Raw genomic sequence first — 19,237 nt, forward strand, 5'->3', positions numbered from 1 at the left:
GGGCCGAAATGTGATCTGGGTTCATAAGATTCATTCAAATCATATATATATATATATATATATATATATATATATATATATATATATATATATATATATATATATATATATGCAAGGAACTAATGAGCTAGAAATCATAGGTTCAAGTTGTATGGACTCAATCTCATATAGCATGAAAGAGATAGGGAGAGGAAATTTGTTAGAATTAGAAAGTTTATTTGTTATGTGAGCTTATCATAAATCCTAATTAAAAAGCATCGAATTAAGAAGTTCAAAATTTTTAGAATTAGGATTCTTGTCTATAATAAATAAAGAAATCTGAAGTTGAAAGCTTATGGTGTGAGAGAATTTCTAGGTTGTAGTTTTCTTATTACTTCATAATTTCTAGATATTTTTAGTTTTCTCTAGATAACTAACTTAGTAGTTTGGTTTTGGTATCAAATCTACAAGCTTCATGAACGGTCTTCCTAAGCCCTGCATTGTCATCATGCTTTGTTTCTGGTTCTGCAACTACCAATGAAATCAAGAGCACACAAGGAATTGGACTCTCACTGACTTGGTTTCAGCTATGAAGAAACAATTTGCTACCATTGGAAATTTGGAAGGCCACCAATGTTTCAGTTCATGGTTGGACCCATAATGACCTGAATTCAAGTAGCATGATCGTTCAATTACAAGGTCCAGTGGTCCAAATCTCTAATTATTCAGATATAGGTGAACCAAGTAAATGGATCCAGACCAACCAGTACATAAGGATGGGACCGATGACTTAAGTCTCTTGTGGGCTCCATCGTAAAACGACGTCAAGATCGCCGGAGTCCCGAGTGTTCACATGGACCAAGTGGAGACACCACCAATAGATTGTCAATCCCGTGTTAAACAGCAATCAGTTCAATGCAGGTCAGTCTTGTTTCACCTCCAGTTCACATAGGGTCCACTGTACTGAAAACCGTGTGATGCATACATACAACTTAATCTCTCTGCAGTGGCAGACCTTAGGGAAGTGGACCAACTTCACAGTGTTGCTCCATACATGGCAGGGGTTTGATCCCAAGGGGAATCGAAGTCGTAATATCAATTGATGCAGGAGCGGAGTAGGGTGCAAACTAGGTCTCAGGGATCAATTTGGATTCATTATATATAGTTTGATTTTTATTTGGACTTTTTTTATTTTGTAATGGATATTGGATCCATGTAACCGATACACACTCTGCATACATTAAAAGTTTAAGAGGATTAGGAAGTTATATAATTAAAAGTTTATCAGAAAAAGAAGTAATGTTAATAATTAGGAAACCCTCATCTGTGTACAAATGAGAGATCCGGGAGTCAAATCCGATTTCAATTGAGATTTTAGATCGGTTAATTTCCATTTATTTCTGTTTTTCCATTAACTTCATAGAATTTCTAATGATTTCCAGAACTTTCCTTGAATTCCTTCTTTTCCTAGTGTGGATAAATTTTTTTTTTCCACAATCTTCGTTTTCGAAATTGCATCAGCAACCCTCGGAGTTCACACACATAAAATTAACTTGCAATATAATTAAGCATGGAACTTAAAAGGGTGTTCTCATCATTTTTGTTGGTTGGTGCTACAGTAAAAACATACCACACAAGCACACAGTCTTAACGTGGTTCGACCAGGATGGTCTACGTCCATGACTGAAGTATTTCTCTCTCAGTCTATCACACGATTTTTTTTTAACACATTATCTTTCAGGATTATCTTTATCAAAGGTTACAATCTTGTTAACAGCAGTAAATGACTCTAAATCAACTTGGTCATGTAGAGTCTTATATTGAGTAGGAATCCAATTATCAGGACGGCGAGGATGTCTCCCATACAAAACTTGATTCTCTGAAGGAAACCTGATCAAATTGGTTTTCTCATTAAGCAATTCATTAGCTCTCACAAGAGAATGACTCTCAATGAGAATCTTTTGTGATTATCGACCTCTGCAGGGCACTCCGGCATTTTCTGGAAACTGAACCTTATCTTGAATACACTGCACTTGTCCGCGTTTTGTGTCATCAAGATCTCCCTGTTCTTTATTAACTCCGCTTATGCATATCTGAACCTCTAGATGACTTAATTTGGATCGGATCTGGATCAAGTATTTCACTAACAGAGGAGTTCAACATGATTCACCTCCAGTTCACAGACATGAACCAATTGCACTGAAAAGTGACAACTGTGTGATATATATATATATATATATATATATATATATATATATATATATATATATATATATATATATATATATATATATATATATATATATATATATATATATATATATACTTGCAACACAAGCATGAAACAGCAAGGGGTGTTCTCATTACTTTTGCTGGCAAATTCTACACTAGAGTTCAACTTCATTCACCTTCAGTTCACATCTGGTCCATTGTACTGAAAAAGATGAGAAGCATACATACAAAGTTCTTTCAACAAACGCGTGAAACTTTAGAGGGTGTTCCCATCACTTCTATTACAATATGAGCCATGTTTGTCAATCCTAGCTAATGTGAAACACAGAGAGGGTGGTGTATGTTTGCCCTCGATGATTCACTGAATTCCACATCTGTGTTCGGGTGGGCGAATGAGCGCCACGTATTCATGCACATGGGGCTCGTATGCCCGTGTATGTTGACATACCTTTGCATCGGACTCTGGTGCTGTTGCAAAGACTTAATCACCCTTACTTGCTTTTCTTGCCCTGAAATGACGGTTCGATGAAATGACAAAAATATCCTCCATTCAAAAGCTGTGAAACGATCGTTCGAGAAAAGGACAAAAAAGTCCTCCATCCAGAAAGTTTGATGTTAACTATTTAAAGTGTAGACGTTCCCTATTCATTAAACTCCTGCGCCATCTGTTGTAACAGTAGCTCCCATTATCAACCCAAACTTTGCCTTCGTCTCCAGTCGAGTTTTTCGCCTTGTTTTTTATCTTTTTTTACAACACATTGTCGCATTCTCGTGCCTGCCTTGTGTTACAAAACATTCTTGTGTCTTCTCTTCATTTTTGCTGTCGTTAGGCATCACGGAAGAAAGCAATGATGCACAAACATTCCAACAAGTGCCATTAAGGCAGCGTGAGTATCTTTTCATCTCATCATGCTATCGATGAAGAAGGCATGTCGTCTGGTGTGCCATTAAGGCATTGTTTGGTTATTGCAGGTAGATCATGTTCTTACGATGGTTGGAAATTTATCGATATTTGTAAGACGCTGGGACCTGTTGACAAGAATGCTTGTTTACAAATGCTAGGAAGGGCCTCTACCCCATCAAGTATCCTACATTAACTCATTATATGCATTATATCGATTTGTTTGCTATTATGCTCACTTTTTTATCGATTTGTAATTTATTGTGCGATATATTTATCGACCTTTTAGATAGTATGGTTTTGATTGTCGAGTTGTAAGTTATTATGCTGAACTGTCGTATCGATTTTCAATATCTTACAAATCGATATGTATATCGATTTGTAAGATATTATATGTTATGTAATATGTATTTCTAAGATATTTGTACATAGACTTTGAAAACGTGTGCTTGCAGAAACACATCGTTACTTGCATGTCGGGGGGGGAGGGGGGGGGGGGGCGATTTTCGCAGGCATGTCGCTGCTCTCTCAGCGACTTTGATTGGACTCGCTTTTGAGCCTAGTGGATGTAATGAGAGCGTTATCGTCAACACACATGTACGACATGTGTATTACAATTGGCATGGTAAGTGACAACTCGATGCTCAGTATAAGCAAACATCAAACCACACTTGCTTTGATACTTTCATTCATTAAATCGTTGCTTTGACTTGCTTAACCTTATCGGTATCCGTTGTTATATGCATCCTGATTAAATCGTAGTAAACGTATACGCTTGCTAACGCAAATTGATATATTGCTTACAAAACATTTCACTATCTTTTCTTCTTTTTCGTTGCTTGTAGGCATTATGGAAGAAAGCAATGATTCACAAACATTCCAACCAGTGCCATTAAGGCAGCGTGAGTAGCTTTTCATCTCATCATGCTATCGATGAAGAAGGCATATTGTCTGATGTGCCATTAAGGCATTGTTTGGTTATTGCAGGTAGATCATGTTCTTACGATGGTTGGAAACTTATCGATATTTGTAAGACGCTGGGACCTGTTGACAAGAATGCTTGTTTACAAATGATAGGAAGGGCCTCTACCCCCATCAGGTATCCTACATTAACTCATTATATGCATTGTATTGAAAACCCCCTGTTTTAGTAACATACTTCCGTTTTTTGTGAGATACATTTTTGTTAGTTAATATCGATTTGTTTGCTATTTTGATGCAAACACAGATTGATATATTGCTTAAAACATTGTTGAGCTTATCATCAGGTTGTAATAAAGATGATGTAGCTCAATCAATCGAAAGATCTGGAGAATTGAATATCTATACTATTGACGCAACCGAAGAATTGAATATCTACACTAATGATGCACATGAAAAGAAGGGTGCAGTCATTAGACCTACTCTTGACTTAAATGTTCCAGTAGAAGAAATGCAATTCAATAATGAAGTAGACTACCACGACAGTACACATAATAAAAGTGTAGGCACCGGGAATGTACATGGAAGTACACTTGACTTGAATGTTACAGTAGAAGAAATGCAAGTCAATAATGAGGCAAATTTTGATGTCAGTACACACAATAAAAGCGTCAGAACTGAGAATGTACATGGAATTACACTTGACTCTGTTCCTGTAGAAGGAATGCAGTTTAATAATGAGGAAGCTGCATATAAATTTTACAATGATTATGCCTTAAAAGTTGGCTTCAATGTGAGAAGGTTTTCCTGGTAAAAAAATGCACAGGGTGTCGTGGTTAGAAAAACATATGTTTGTTCCAAGCAAGGTTGGAAGAAATCAATGGGAAATCCAACAAAGAGCATGCAAGAATCAAGATGTGGATGTCAAGAGAGAATGGTTTTGAGAAGACATCCGAATGGGAAATTTGTCGTGCGTACTTTAATCAGTCATCATAATCATGAGTTATCTGCATCATGTATGACTCCTATGCTAAGGTCACATCGTAAAGTAACTGTAGCGCATGCTGCAATGGCTGAAATAGCCGATAGCGCCGACATTGCACCAAGGAAGACATACAATTTGTTTACCCGCATAGATGGTGGTCGCGAAAATGTGTCATTCACACATTTGGATCTAAGAAACCACTTGAGAAGGAAGAGGACAGAAAACATGAAGAACAGAGAAATATGTTCTTTGGTTCATTACTTACAGAATAAATCAAGCAATGAACATGGTTTCTTTAGTGCAATGCAAGTGGACGAAGATGGATATGCTGTGAATATGTTTTGGGCAGATTCAAAGTCAAGAGTGGATTATGAATGCTTCAATGATGTGCTTGTCTTTGATACTATAGTAAAGATTAATACTGAACAGTGGCCATTTGCGTAGTTTGTCAGAGTGAACCATCACGCACAGAGTTGTATATTAGGCGGGACATTTTTGTATGACCAGACCAAGGAAAGCTTTGAGTGGTTGTTCAGAGTATTCACACAGGCAATGAAAGGAAGCATCCTGAAATTGTACTTACAGATGGTGATCACGCAATTGCAGCTGCAGTGCTTCATGTGTGGCCAGATGCACATCATCGCCTATGTTTGTGGCATATCTTTCAAAATGCAGCAAGAAACATAGGACACATATTTAATCAGAATACCGGGTTTGACAAAAAGTTTACAAGGTGTGTATTTCATAGCCTAGACGAGGTCACCTTTAAGTCAGATTGGGAGCAAATGATTAAGACATACGACCTTATTGACTGTCTGTGGTTACAAAATTTATATGCAGAAAAAGAGAAGTGGGCATTGGCATATGAAAGACAATACTTTTGTGCAGGTATGATAAGCACACAAAGAGCTGAATCTATGCATACCACGCTGAAGAAGACCTTGTATTCATGTTTAACAATGTTTCGTTTCATGGAACAATATGATTTATTTGTAGACGGTCTAAGATAGAGTGAGCTTGAACAAGACATGAAATGCTTCAATACACGACCTCTAACTCTTGGCATGAAAATATTGATGTGACCTGCAGCTCTGTATACACTGACTGTATTTGAATGGATCAAGAAAAATGTGTTACATGTCATGAATTGCAAAATAGAAGGACTCGTGCAAACCGAGAATATGCACAAATACCATATTTTATGGCAGGGCGAAAACCATCACGAAAGGCAAGAAACACATGTCACGTATAATGTTGATAACGGAAGAGTTGAATGTTCGTGCAAAATGTATGAATTCAAAGGTATTCTATGCTGTCATGCATTAAAGGCACTCAATCAAGAGAAGATACAAGAAATACCTGAGTCTTACGTAATGCGAAGATGGAAGAAACCCGTAAAGATTGAAATGCTCGTTATGGACAATGCGAGTAAATCTGGTGTTGACCAGAAGTGCCACATAGCCTCTCGTTACCAACAACTGTGTAGGTCATTCATGCATGTTGCTGATTTGGCATCGAGAAGTGAAGAATGCTATGTATCTGTGAGAAAAGCTGCAATGGAGTTACTTGAAAACGTGGAGTCAATTCACCTTAAGTCTGTTGCAGTGAATGAATACCAGCCGAAGATAATGGGATCGAACAACGTAGGTGAAAATCATGTTTCGCTTGACACTCCCGAGAAGTTGCACCGAAGCGTAAACATTATCTTCAACAAGTCAGTAGTGAACGTTGTTGATTATGATGAACATATTCATGAAGCGCAGGGTATCAAAAGAAAACCTGCCTCTGATCGCAGTCGTCGGAGGTCAAAGGGTGCACTAGAATTGGTTGGCAAGAAAAGGACTAAGAAACAACCAACCTGTAATAAAAAACAACAAAGCCCTTTGAATGAACAAGTATGTAAGACATTATATTGCTTCCCATTACGTGAAGCTTGTCAATATCTAACTCGTGTAATGTCCAACATGCAACAATACCCTATAGAAGTACCAGCAAACGTTGAAACCTCTATTCCTCCCGACCAGATTTCCGGCAAGGATCGTTTCAGTTTTACAAGTCTATTGGTATGTAATCAATGTGGTGAGGAGGTATGCATTTCTTGTGAAACTTAATGCAATGTCTTATATTTTCTCTATCATGGCAGGCTCTGATGCATTCGACAGATGGGTATGGGACGCAGGAATCTTGTGTGGGCTATTAGTTTAGTTGTCATGCCTCTTTGCATGACCCGATTTCAACATTGTCGGATTTGTTACGAGTTTATAGTGATTTGTCATCGACGACTTGCGGTTCGTGCTTGTATTTTTGCTTAAATCGATAAATAGCGATTTGTGGCTTCTGTTGAAAGTCGATTCATGACATCACTGAATGACGATTTGTGGTTATCGTTGAATAGCGATCTGTGTCATCGCAGCATAGTGATGTGTGGGTATTGTTTGAATGTCAATCTAAGCGGGCTGAGAAAGGTTGTTCAAGTAAGTTTTTATGGGGCATTGATCAAGGTTGCGATTCATTTTATGATCTGAGTAAGCTATCACCACGCAAATGAAATCTTACTTAGAACATAAAATGAAACACAACCTTGATCAATGCCCAAAAAAAACTTACTTGAACAACCCTTCGCATCCCGCTTAGATTGACAGTCGAACAATACCCCCAAATCATTATGCTGCGGTGCCAAATATTGCTATTCGACGATAACCAAAAAATCACCATTAAGTTATGTCATGAACCAGCAGAAGCCACAAATCGCTATTTATCGATTAAAGCAAAAATACAAGCACGAACCGCAAGTCGTCGATGACAAATCACTATAAACTCGTAACAAATCTGACGATGTTGAAATCGGGTCATGCAAAGAGGCATGACAACTAAACTAATAGCCCAAACGAGATTCCTGTCCAGCTGACAGCATAATCGCTTTCCCGCGATAACCACAACTGGCTATGCAGCGATTACGAAGTCTACTTACGCAGCTCCAAGCGATTGCGAGAAATCGAACCTTACATTTCAACGACGCCATTCCTGGACAAAGAAAGATCAACCATGGAACAAAGAAGGAATTCTGGTCAATTTACCAACTAACGTTGGTAAAGCTATGATTGTAAATAAAAGGCGTCGATTCAACTTCTTCTGCAGCAATTCTTTCATGTTCCCAACACCTCCAATTGTTATCTTGTGAAAACTTTTAGCCATATGTTGTAAATAAAAGGCTAATCAATGTGTTGTTTCTCTTCCTCACTTCATTTCTTAATAGGTAAGTAAACCTCTTCGTCTGTTACAGGGTGAGCTTTGTTCGCTTTAACAGTGGAAGTGCAAGTGTGAGTGGTACTCCACAATTTATCACAATCGCTTTGGAGTTCTTAACGTGGGATCGTTCAGATCCCTCTGGTTTTTATCAACAAACGTTCATTATCGCTTTATACTAGTATCGTTTAACACTGCAATTCGGTGTTGACTAACACCGCTACGTGCTACCGCGATGTAGGCCGTGAACAATAATTTAACGAGTTCTGACATCGTAAATGACATCAGTGAATAGTGATCAGAGAAGATTGATGCGACAAAATCGCTACCGATGATCATAAGTAAACTGTAAGTAAATTGCAATCCCGCAATAGGATGCCGACCAGCCAAAATCGGTACGATATTGTTGTCTGTCAGAAATCGCTCATTTGCGAGGATTTCAATTCATGAGGTCAACAATGCAAACGGCAATGGCGTGTCCCTTTGTAAACGTTGTAAGTCAACAAGGATTTGCGGTGTTAAATGATACTAGTATACAACGACAATGAACGTTGTTAAAAAACCGACAACGGCTATGATATTTGGCATGAATATATCGCTGTATCCATGTTTGATAATCAATTGAGTAATCATCAAAGATTATTCATACCTGGAAAACGGGTTTGTTCGGGTCGGGTCAATCTCCCATTCAACCATTGTTATAATATGAAGTCGAAACGACGGTTTTTTAATTATTTAAAACTCAATCATTTAAGTTGCGGGTTGTCTTCGATAAAGGGCGGTAGACGAAACAATGATTTTTATTTATTTAAAACAAAATTATTTAATTAGCGGTTTTTTTTAAAAAGGGCGGCATGGGAAAAGACGTATTTTGTATTATTTAAAACACAATCATTTCATTTGCGGGCATTTATCGAGCAAGGGCAGCATGTGAAATGACGTATTATTAATTATTTAAAACGCAATCATCTAGTTTGTGAGCGGTTTTCGAAAAAGGGCGGCATGTTAAGGAACGTTTCATTTATATTTGACTGACGACGTCGATTCCGTATCTACGTTGCAAAGGTGGCATCGATATCTTCGTCTAGGCATGGCGCTGAAGAAGAGGACTATGATAGCAATACGACCAGGCATGGCGTCGAAGAAGAGGACGATGAGAGCAGTACGACCAAACATGGCGCCAAAGGAGAGGACGATTGGAGCAATACGACCAGTCATGGCGCCAAAGGAGAGCACGATGGGAGCAATACGACCAGCCACGGTGCCGACGAAGAAGACAACCACTCCCACAGTACCAGCTTTAGCGCTTAAGACGTATAATTTTGCCTTTTCATGTCATATTTCATCTTTTGTTGTTTACTATAGAAAATAATTTCAATGGCCAATTCTGAATACTACGCTCATGGTGCACTAAGTGCAACATCCACAGATAAAGGTGGGCGGCAACTCCCTAACGAGGTCCTAGATGACATCGAGCAGATGCAAGATGAATTTGCAGACGAGAACACTATCAGTAATTTTGTACATACGCAACCACTATCATTTACTAGGTCTTCGGTTTATATGTTTTGAAGTTTGTAAATTTTTGCAACCAGACAATATGTGATTTTGTCAATTATATTCAAAGCAACGCAACGAGCAATATAGTACGCATCATCACCCCTTATTTCATGGTATGTCTGGTTTGCCATTGTTTTATTTGCTTTTATGACTTACTCACTTTTCTTGGTGGTTAAACCTTACTATTTCGTGCAACAGATGTACGTCCGGCGAAAGTCATACACCAGTGGATTCGCAGATGCACTACCTTGTTGGAACAACGGTGAAGAGTTCGTAGACTTTGCGAATTTTGATAAGGTAAGTTAACAAACCTCTTCTCCAAGGTTTAGTCGTTACATCCCCATCAGGATCTGTCTATGGAATTATAAATTATTGTATCGATTCACAGATTTTACTTCCTACGATGTGGCAAAATCCAGAACATTGGGTTTTATACGAGATGAATTTTATGGAAAACAACTACGATGCTATAACTCATTGGACTGCCACAGTGGTGTAGAACGTGACACTATGCATTTGGTAAGCTTCTGCCCATAGGTGAAGCGTAGCTATTTGTGGTGGACCGGACTGTTCAATATTTTCCCTTTATCACAGGCGGGATTTCTAAAGGACTATTTGGGTGTCGACATTGCCGAGTGGATGTTGCTCTGTGCTGACGATGCTTCTGTACAAACTAATGGGTTCGATTGTGGCATATTTGTAATGAAGCACATTGAAGCAATATACAAAGGAGAAGAAACTGTTTTCATCGCTGTATGAACTTTGCATCCGCTGTTATTGAGGATTCATGTTATATATTGGTTTCACATTACATATTTTTGTTGCAGAAAGATATACCAGATTTACGCGAGGAAATATGCGAAAATTTGATTGAGTTCAAAAAGAATGGGAGACAAAATCTGTAATGTGAAACCTATCGATTGCTCTCTCTGTTCAACCAAACGAACTCCGTCATCACCGTTCTCGCCCAACTACGGCTGTGCAGTCGCAACATGGTGAGGAGCGGTCGACGGAGGTGGAGTTGGCTGACGTGGAGCTGTCGGCGGTGTAGTCGCGGGCACTTAATTTGCGGTCGTCAGCGGTGGCGAGGGACACGGTTGCCGCACCGAGAGTGAGCATCAGGAGCTTCATCGCGTCCTTTTCCTCTCGCGAGGAGGAGGTTTCAGAGGAGCGGTCGTTCCGGTGAAGGGGGTTCATCTAACCCGGTTCCGTTGACGGGGGTTCATCTTCCGGTAGACAAATTTTGTAGGACTACAAATATTGTAAATCTGTCTCTGTTGAAATATAATTTGAACATTACAACACACTCTTGTAAATCGTTGTACTGCTACATCTAAGAAAACTAAATCGTATAGAGACATAGTTTTGTGTTGTATGCGCTTAACCAATCCTGATAATGCTGGTCTTCGGTAATTTAAAATACTGTACAGCGAAAGATATTTTGTTGCTGTTCCGAAATCGTTGTATAGCTCGCATTCCGTGAACGAAAAGTGCGGAAATGGATTACCGTGATTCATAGTAACAAAGGCACGTAATGTTCGCTCTGAACAAAGTTGTGGTTTTATATAAGACCAAAAAATATTTCTACAATAAAACCCACCCGCTACGTGCTACCGTGATTTGAACTACCAGGTCCCATCGCATTGATTAGTTTTGAGAATAGCTCTCTGACATGCCATTGTTCAAATTCATTAATGTGGAGGGTATTTTATGTGAGATTTGCTCTTTGTTTATTAAAATTGTCGTATTAGTTTGAAAACTGACGGAGGGTGATATGACGTTTCATTAATATTTGAATGACACATCGCACAGGTTAAGGATGTGTTCCATTTTGCTTCGCGAATAAGGAACCGACAAACCGATAATTCATGCAAAAATGACTTGTTCTTGAATCGAGTGTATAGGCGCTTCGACGCGGTTGTTGTATCCATGTAGACTTTTTTCATATGTATGCAATATCATAATTAAAGTAAATAGTCGTTTGAAATTAAAAAAATTTACAAATTCTTACACAACATTTCATGGTAGTAGTAGTGAAGCTGACGTTAGACCACCATTTCTGAATAGCAAACCCGTCTTATCGCTGTGTACTATTTGTAATTACGAAAGCGACATTTTTGGCTCTTGTTCACCGCATTCATCTTGAGTCTCTTCTGCGATTTTCATTCTGTGCGTATCAGCAATAAGGCGATGTTTACACATCAAACATTTCATAACGATGTTGACTATTATCATTTCAAACATTACAATGCTTCGTTCATTGCATACATCGCTATCTAATTCTGCGACTGTCAATCATGCGTGTTGGGCACCGCTGGTCGCTGCCTTTTACATCCTCGTGGCGGCTCTGCTAGTTTTGCCTCCGCAATTAGGAAGGATGTCAATATTTGGCAGAGTTCTTCACGGAATCCAGGTATATCAACCTGCAAAAACAAATTGTAATGTGGAACCAATAGACATGCATTTAATCACTAATAACATAGGACACGAAATGGCATACAACGTCGAAACAGGGTTCTGCATCATTGTATATCGCTTCAATGTACTTTATTACAAATACGCCGCAATCAACGCCATTATCTTGTAATGGAGCATGGTATGCCGTGCGATAGATCCACTCGCTAACATCGACTCCCAAAATGGCTTTGACGAAACCGATCTGAGAATAATGCGACCCAAAGTAAATTCATGACCCCAGTACAGGACACGATACTCATATAGATGGAATCTTACGAGATGGGAAATGTCTAGCCGTAAACCACTGTCAACTTTCAAAGAATTATAACACCAAAGTTGTTTTTCGTGTAAATCCATCACGTATAAGACCCAATGCTTTTCTGATTGCCAGAGTGTATGAATCAATATCTGCAAATGGATCAAAAAAATGCTGTTAGCACTGTCATGCTGTAACCTTGCATTCTAGGTCTGTTTGCTTACCTTTTCACTTGACAAAAGGTCTCTGCAATGATTACCGTTAACCCAATAAGGTAGGCCGTCTTTAAATCCACTGGAGTATGGCAAACGACGTAAGATCGTCTACATACCGAAACATTGCTAACAACAACATTAACATACGAATCAATCGGACTTAATCAATAACCAAAAGCAACGTAAAATACAATCGATATACCATGAAATACGGGCTGACGATGCTTATAGTCTGGCTTAGTGCGTTACTTTTAATATAACTGACAAAATCGGATATAGTCTGTTTGAAGCAAATATGGTGTTGTTAACGCACGTACACATGGCTTACGTATATAGACAACTCCTACTAGTTTCATACGAACAAAATTACTGATCATGTTGCATTCTGAGAATTCATTGCGCATTCGTTTGATGTCCTCCATGAGTGATTGACTAAGTTTTCGCCCAACTTCGTCGGTGGATGTTCTACTGAAATGAATAAGGACATTGCAATGAACGATATGGAAATTACATTACATAGTACACAAGACAAATCACAAATAATGACTTGAAAGAGATGGATTTTGTTGAAAATGGAGACGATGTGAAGACAATATACGCATGATTCGCCATTGTTGGTTGTGTAGCTGTCTTCGTCTGCCTCACCGACCACAATTTTCTACGTTCGGGGGGGGGGGGGGAGTCCAGGTTTATAAAGGAACCGTCGGTTTGATTGTTGCTGGTTCACGAAGTAGAAGATAATCACACTGTCGAGTACTTGTGCGACTATTTATGACCCAAAAGATCTACTGCTCAACCAACATGATCAATGAATAATGTACGACAAATTCAAAATTTATGGCCATCGGTTGGAATTGCGTAAATCGACTACATATTCGCTGCATAGCAAGTTGTGGTTATCGCAGAAAGCGATTTGTGCTGTAATACTCGGCCTTTGTAAATGGTGTTAGTCAACACCGAATTGTGGTGTTAAACGATACTAGTATAAAGCGATAATGAACGTTTGTTGATAAAAACCAGAGGGATCTGAACGATCCCACGTTAAGAACTCCAAAGCGATTGTGAGAAATTGTGGAGTACCACTCACACTTGCACTTCCACTGTTAAAGCGAACAAAGCTCACCCTGTAACAGACGAAAAGGTTTACTTACCTATTAAGAAATGAAGTGAGGAAGAGAAACGACACATTGATTAGCCTTTTATTTACAACATATGGCTAAAAGTTTTCACAAGATAACAATTGGAGGTGTTGGGAACATGAAAGAATTGCTGCAGAAGAAGTTGAATCGACGCCTTTTATTTACAATCATAGCTTTACCAACTAACGTTGGTAAATTGACCAGAATTCCTTCTTTGTTCCATGGTTGATCTTTCTTTGTCCAGGAATGGCGTCGTTGAAATGTAAGGTTCGATTTCTCGCAATCGCTTGGAGCTGCGTAAGTAGATTTTGTAATCGCTGCATAGCCAGTTGTGGTTATCGCGGGAAAGCGATTATGCTGTCAGCTGGACAGGAATCTCGTTTGGGCTATTAGTTTAGTTGTCATGCCTCTTTGCATGACCCGATTTCAACATCGTCAGATTTGTTACGAGTTTATAGTGATTTGTCATGACCCGATTTCAACAACGTTTACAAAGGGACAAGCCATTGTCGTTTACGTTGTAGACCTCATGAATTGAAATCCTCACAAATGAGCGATTTCTGACAGAGAACAATATCGTACCAATTTTGGCTGGCCGGCATCCTATTGCGCGATTGCAATTTACTTACAGTTTACTTATGATCATCAGTTGCGATTTCATCGCATCAATCTTCTCTGATCGCTATTCACTGATGTCATTTACGACGTCAGAACTCGTTAAATTATTGTTCACGGCCTACATCGCAAATCCTTATTGCGATGTATTTTCGAAGGGGAGACAAATACAACGATTGCTGGGCAGAAATGCTCTATCATAACGATGGCGCTTATTCAATTCAATGCCACGCATTCTAAACAACAAACATCTATTTTCGATTAAAATTTATTTATTTACGAGATCCACAGACAAAACGTGTCTGTTACATGTAATAATAAAGAATTAAACAATAAAAAAATGTCAAGTTACGACAATTAATTATACAATTACAACAAATAGCTATCGTGATAAAAAAGAATGCCCAGGGTTTATTACTAGGCACTTGACGAATAAGATGAAATATCATACACTTGTCTCTCTATTTTTATTGGTGGACCCTCTATCCTGGGTGGCCTCTGGGTTGCGTGCATCTTACTAAAAAAGTTGGTTATCATCTCCACAACTGAGTTCAATTGTATCCCCATATTGCTAACTTCTGTCCTTAATTTTTTATTCTCCCTCTCCATAAGATCGAACCTTGCGGCAAAGACAATGTGCTCTTTTGTAGCAATTGTTCGCTCCTCATCGCGCTTTGTTGCTGAGGGAATCGTTGTTGTAATAGAAGAGAGACGATGTTTTGGTTGTAGAGGCTGGGCTGCAACATGAGAGGGGGCAGTTGGAATGCATGGGTTCCCAATTTTATCAATCGACAAATGCCGGCGCATTGGTTCCCAATAGCGTTTGAAATAGAAGGGATCAAATTGTCATCCGTTAGAATCATACGATACGACAGGGACACCACCCGAGTTCCAAATGAATAATTCATCCCTGTAGAGTTCGCGCCAATTCACGTTCCTACACCCACCACTATTCAACTTCCTTCTCACTTCCAAAGGCATATTTGGGATGGACTGCCCTAAGTCAGATTGTAGGAGAGCTCGACTACCATGCTGCAACTCGGCTTCATAATTGCAAAACAGCCACAAATCGCGGTCAGACAATCTAGCAACCTCTGCAACAACGTCTTGGTCATCGGCCTCTCAATCTCCATAAGGTCTCCACAAAACCTGTACATTGCTAATTCTTTTTAATAACAAGTGACAAATATAATACAATTTACTTAAGCATGATATGACAACAACAATATGTACTACGGAAAACATTCCTGCAACGATGATTACTTAAGAATGCTAAATATTACAACGATTTATAATACTCAATGATAAGTAAACAATTTTAGAATGTTTACCTCATTCAGTTGCAGCCCATCTAAAATGAACTTAGCATTATGCACTGTGACGTTTATTCTAGCCCATCGGCTGATCTTTGGAAAGCCACAACTCGTAGGGGCAACACATGGACGCAATGGGATAATATGTTCTCACGCCCAAGCCTAACAAAAACAATATTATTAGTAACACTACAACCTTCAATGAAATTAGTCTACAATTACTAACTATGCAATCAACAAATACCTGAACAAATGGCCAAAATCTCCCAACTATTTTTGTACCATTGCTCGCACGGTAGAGTTGACTGTACAAGTGTGCGAGCATAGCGGCACCCCAGGCATAGTTGTCGACTTCGTCTAAGTCTGCCAGGTACTGCAGCCACATGGAACTTATTCTCGAACCAGAACAATCGAAAAATAATATAAAAGCAAAAAAATAAAGAAGGAAGCCGCGCAACTCTTGTTCAGTTGTTTCAGATGCACAAGTAGTGGAGCGACCTTCCCATTTATTACGGATAAATGAATCTTTCATTGATGTGGACTTCATTCCACCAGAAATACATTGACTCCATTCATCCATCGATATTCCCAAAAAGGCCGTGCATTCTTCCCTTGCGTTATAGTTTGAATGCCGTAATAGGACAACACTGCCATCACACTTAAGGCCAGTGATCCTCGCCACATTTTCTAGAGTCATGGTCATCTCAAAAGAATCAAACTGGAATGTGTTAGTCTTATCATTCCACTTATTTACCAGGTGGGTCATGGTAATCCAGCAAGTTTCAAAATATTGCTGGTCCAAAATGACATCGAAGTGCATATTTCGTAATCGGTCCTTATGATATGCACTCAACTGACCATACCATGACAGAACTACAGGCCATTGACACCGGCCTTCGAGCTTTTCACCTGGTGCTCTACTTCTCCTGTGACCTCCCTGTAACAAAAAATAACATATTATTCATACCAATTGTCGATTAGTTTCATTTGTACTTATAAATACTATTCTACTAACCGCTATAAATAATATTGGTTGCACACAGACTATCGCAGTAATCGCTATAGATATTAATATCTAACACAATAATCGTTGTACCAAAATCGCTAAACATATTATTAAATCTTCAAAGATAGACTGAATTTATTTACCTTGGTCACTCTTTTCTCATGTTCTCTCTCCAACCTAGGCCTTTCTGGTGGGTCCACTGCCTCCAACTGCCTTTCCCTTTCCTTCACTACCGGCTCCACCATCACCTTCCTTTCTCTCTTCTTTTTCTTGTCCTTCTTCTCCTTCATTATTCTCTCCTTCATTTTCTGGAGCTCCTTCTCCTTCCTTTCTCTCTCCTTCCTTTCCTCATCCTCCTTCTCCTTCCTTATTCTCTCCTTCCTTTTCTTGTGCTCCCTCTCATTTCTTTCTCTCTCCTTCCTTTCCTCGTCCTCCATCTCCTTCCTTTCTCTCTACTTTCTCTCCTTCTCCTTCTCCTTTCTTTCTCTCGCCTTTCTCGCCTCCTCCTTCTCATTCCTTTCTCTCGCCTTCTGCGCCTTCTCCTTCCTTTCTCTCTCTTTTTTCGCCTCCTTTTTCCTTTCTTTCTCATTTTTCTCGTCCTCCTCCTTCCGTCGCCTTTCTTCCTCTTCCAAATAGTGTTTCCTTCTTTTCAGCACTTCCTCCTCCTGCTTCTCCCTTTCTCTTTCCTTTTCTTCCTCCTCCTCCTTCTCCTTCCGACGCCTTTCTTCCTCCTGCCGCCTTTCTTCCACCTGCTTTTTCCTTTCACTTTCCTTTTCTTCCTCCTCCTCCTTCTCCTTCCGCCGCCTTTCTTCCTCCTCCTCCTTCTCCTTCCGCCGTCTTTCTTCCTCCTGCCACCTTTTTTCTGCCTGCTTCTTCCTTTCTCTTTCCTTCTGTTCCTCCTCCTCCTTCTCCTTCCGCCGCCTTTCTTCCTCTTCCAAATAATGTTTCCTTCTTTCCAGCACTTCCTCCTCCTGCTTCTTCCTTTCTCTTTCCTTTTGTTCCTCCTCCTCCTTCTCCTTCCGTTGCGTTTCCTTCTTCTCCTAATCCTTCTTCTCCTTCCGTTGCACTACATCCTAATTCATTTGCCTTTGCCTCTCCTCCGCCTCTTTCAGTAGCTTTGCCTTGTTTCGCCTTGCTTTATTCTCCAAGATCCCCTTATCCAATTTCGCCCTTGACTCCATCATTACCTTATTAAAATACCTTTGCCAATCCTCCTCATTTTTTTTGCCTTTCCCTCTACTCTGCCATCTTCCTCCACCTTCTCTTTTTATTCTCCTCCGTATTTCTTTACTTTGCCTTCTCTTCGTCATCCTTCTTCTGCATCTTTCGTTCTTCAACATTCTTCCTTTGGTCCGCAACCTCGATATCTGATGAATAATCCTTCGTATAATATAATTCCAATGCTTTTTCCCTGTCTTTATCGTTCTCAATCTTAAGTATATTTTGGTATCTTTCAAAAACCTTGGATAGATGGGACTGGCGGATCACTTCTCTAATACACAAACCATAAAACGACTAGGCATCTCTTCTCTGATGAGGCACATACATTGCTAACCTGCACAACAAATTAAACGATCATCATGATTACAAATCGTCGCAACATTTGGGTTCATAAGTACACATCTTTGTAAGATTTCTCAAACTTACAAGTCGTTGCATAAGAAGAAACCTACAGATTGAATAACGAAACCTTACACGAAACTCACCGAAACGATAGGATTTTGGATATTCCAACTATAGAGTAAGCAACAGTAACAACTAATACGCAACAGAAGGTGGCAACGATGCTGCGACTGCACGTAAGACGGAAACAGATGCTCTGGAACAAAGGAAATGATGCTCCGTTGTACACAGATGAAAGCAAAGAATGCTCCGATAGAGTTTTCTGCTTTGGGCGAGAATGGATTGTTTTGAACTATTTAAATCCTACAACATACAGCTTGCTGCATACGCAAACTTTGCGGAACGTTTTGGCGCGATAATGATGAAGGGCATTTTTGTCCTTTTCACGAACCGCCGATTCAGTTTTCTAGATAGAGGGCATTTATGTCCGTTCAAGGAAGAGGAAGACAATGGCGGTAAAGGGTACTTAAGTCTTTGCGATGGCACCACATTACGATGCAATATGATGCAGACACACATGGGGATACATGTCAGTCTGCATCTTATACGTGGCGCTCTTTGGGAACACCCGAACATGAGATGGAGTACCGGCCCTGTTCGGGGGGGGGGGGGACATATAACCTGCTTCGCAGAGATTGCACTTTATTTCATCTGAGAGAGACTAGGTCATCAATTGAACTTTCATGTGAATTGCCAAAAAATCTGGTGGCTTTTAATGCAGTCGCCGCTCCCAACGCCACTCTCAACTAGTTTCCCTTCTCAAAGCGGCGTTCCCATTCGACAAAGACG

The sequence above is a fragment of the Nuphar pumila genome, chromosome 4 (genome assembly GCF_984573655.1).
Source record: "Nuphar pumila chromosome 4, dmNupPumi1.hap1.1, whole genome shotgun sequence".
NCBI lineage: Eukaryota > Viridiplantae > Streptophyta > Magnoliopsida > Nymphaeales > Nymphaeaceae > Nuphar > Nuphar pumila.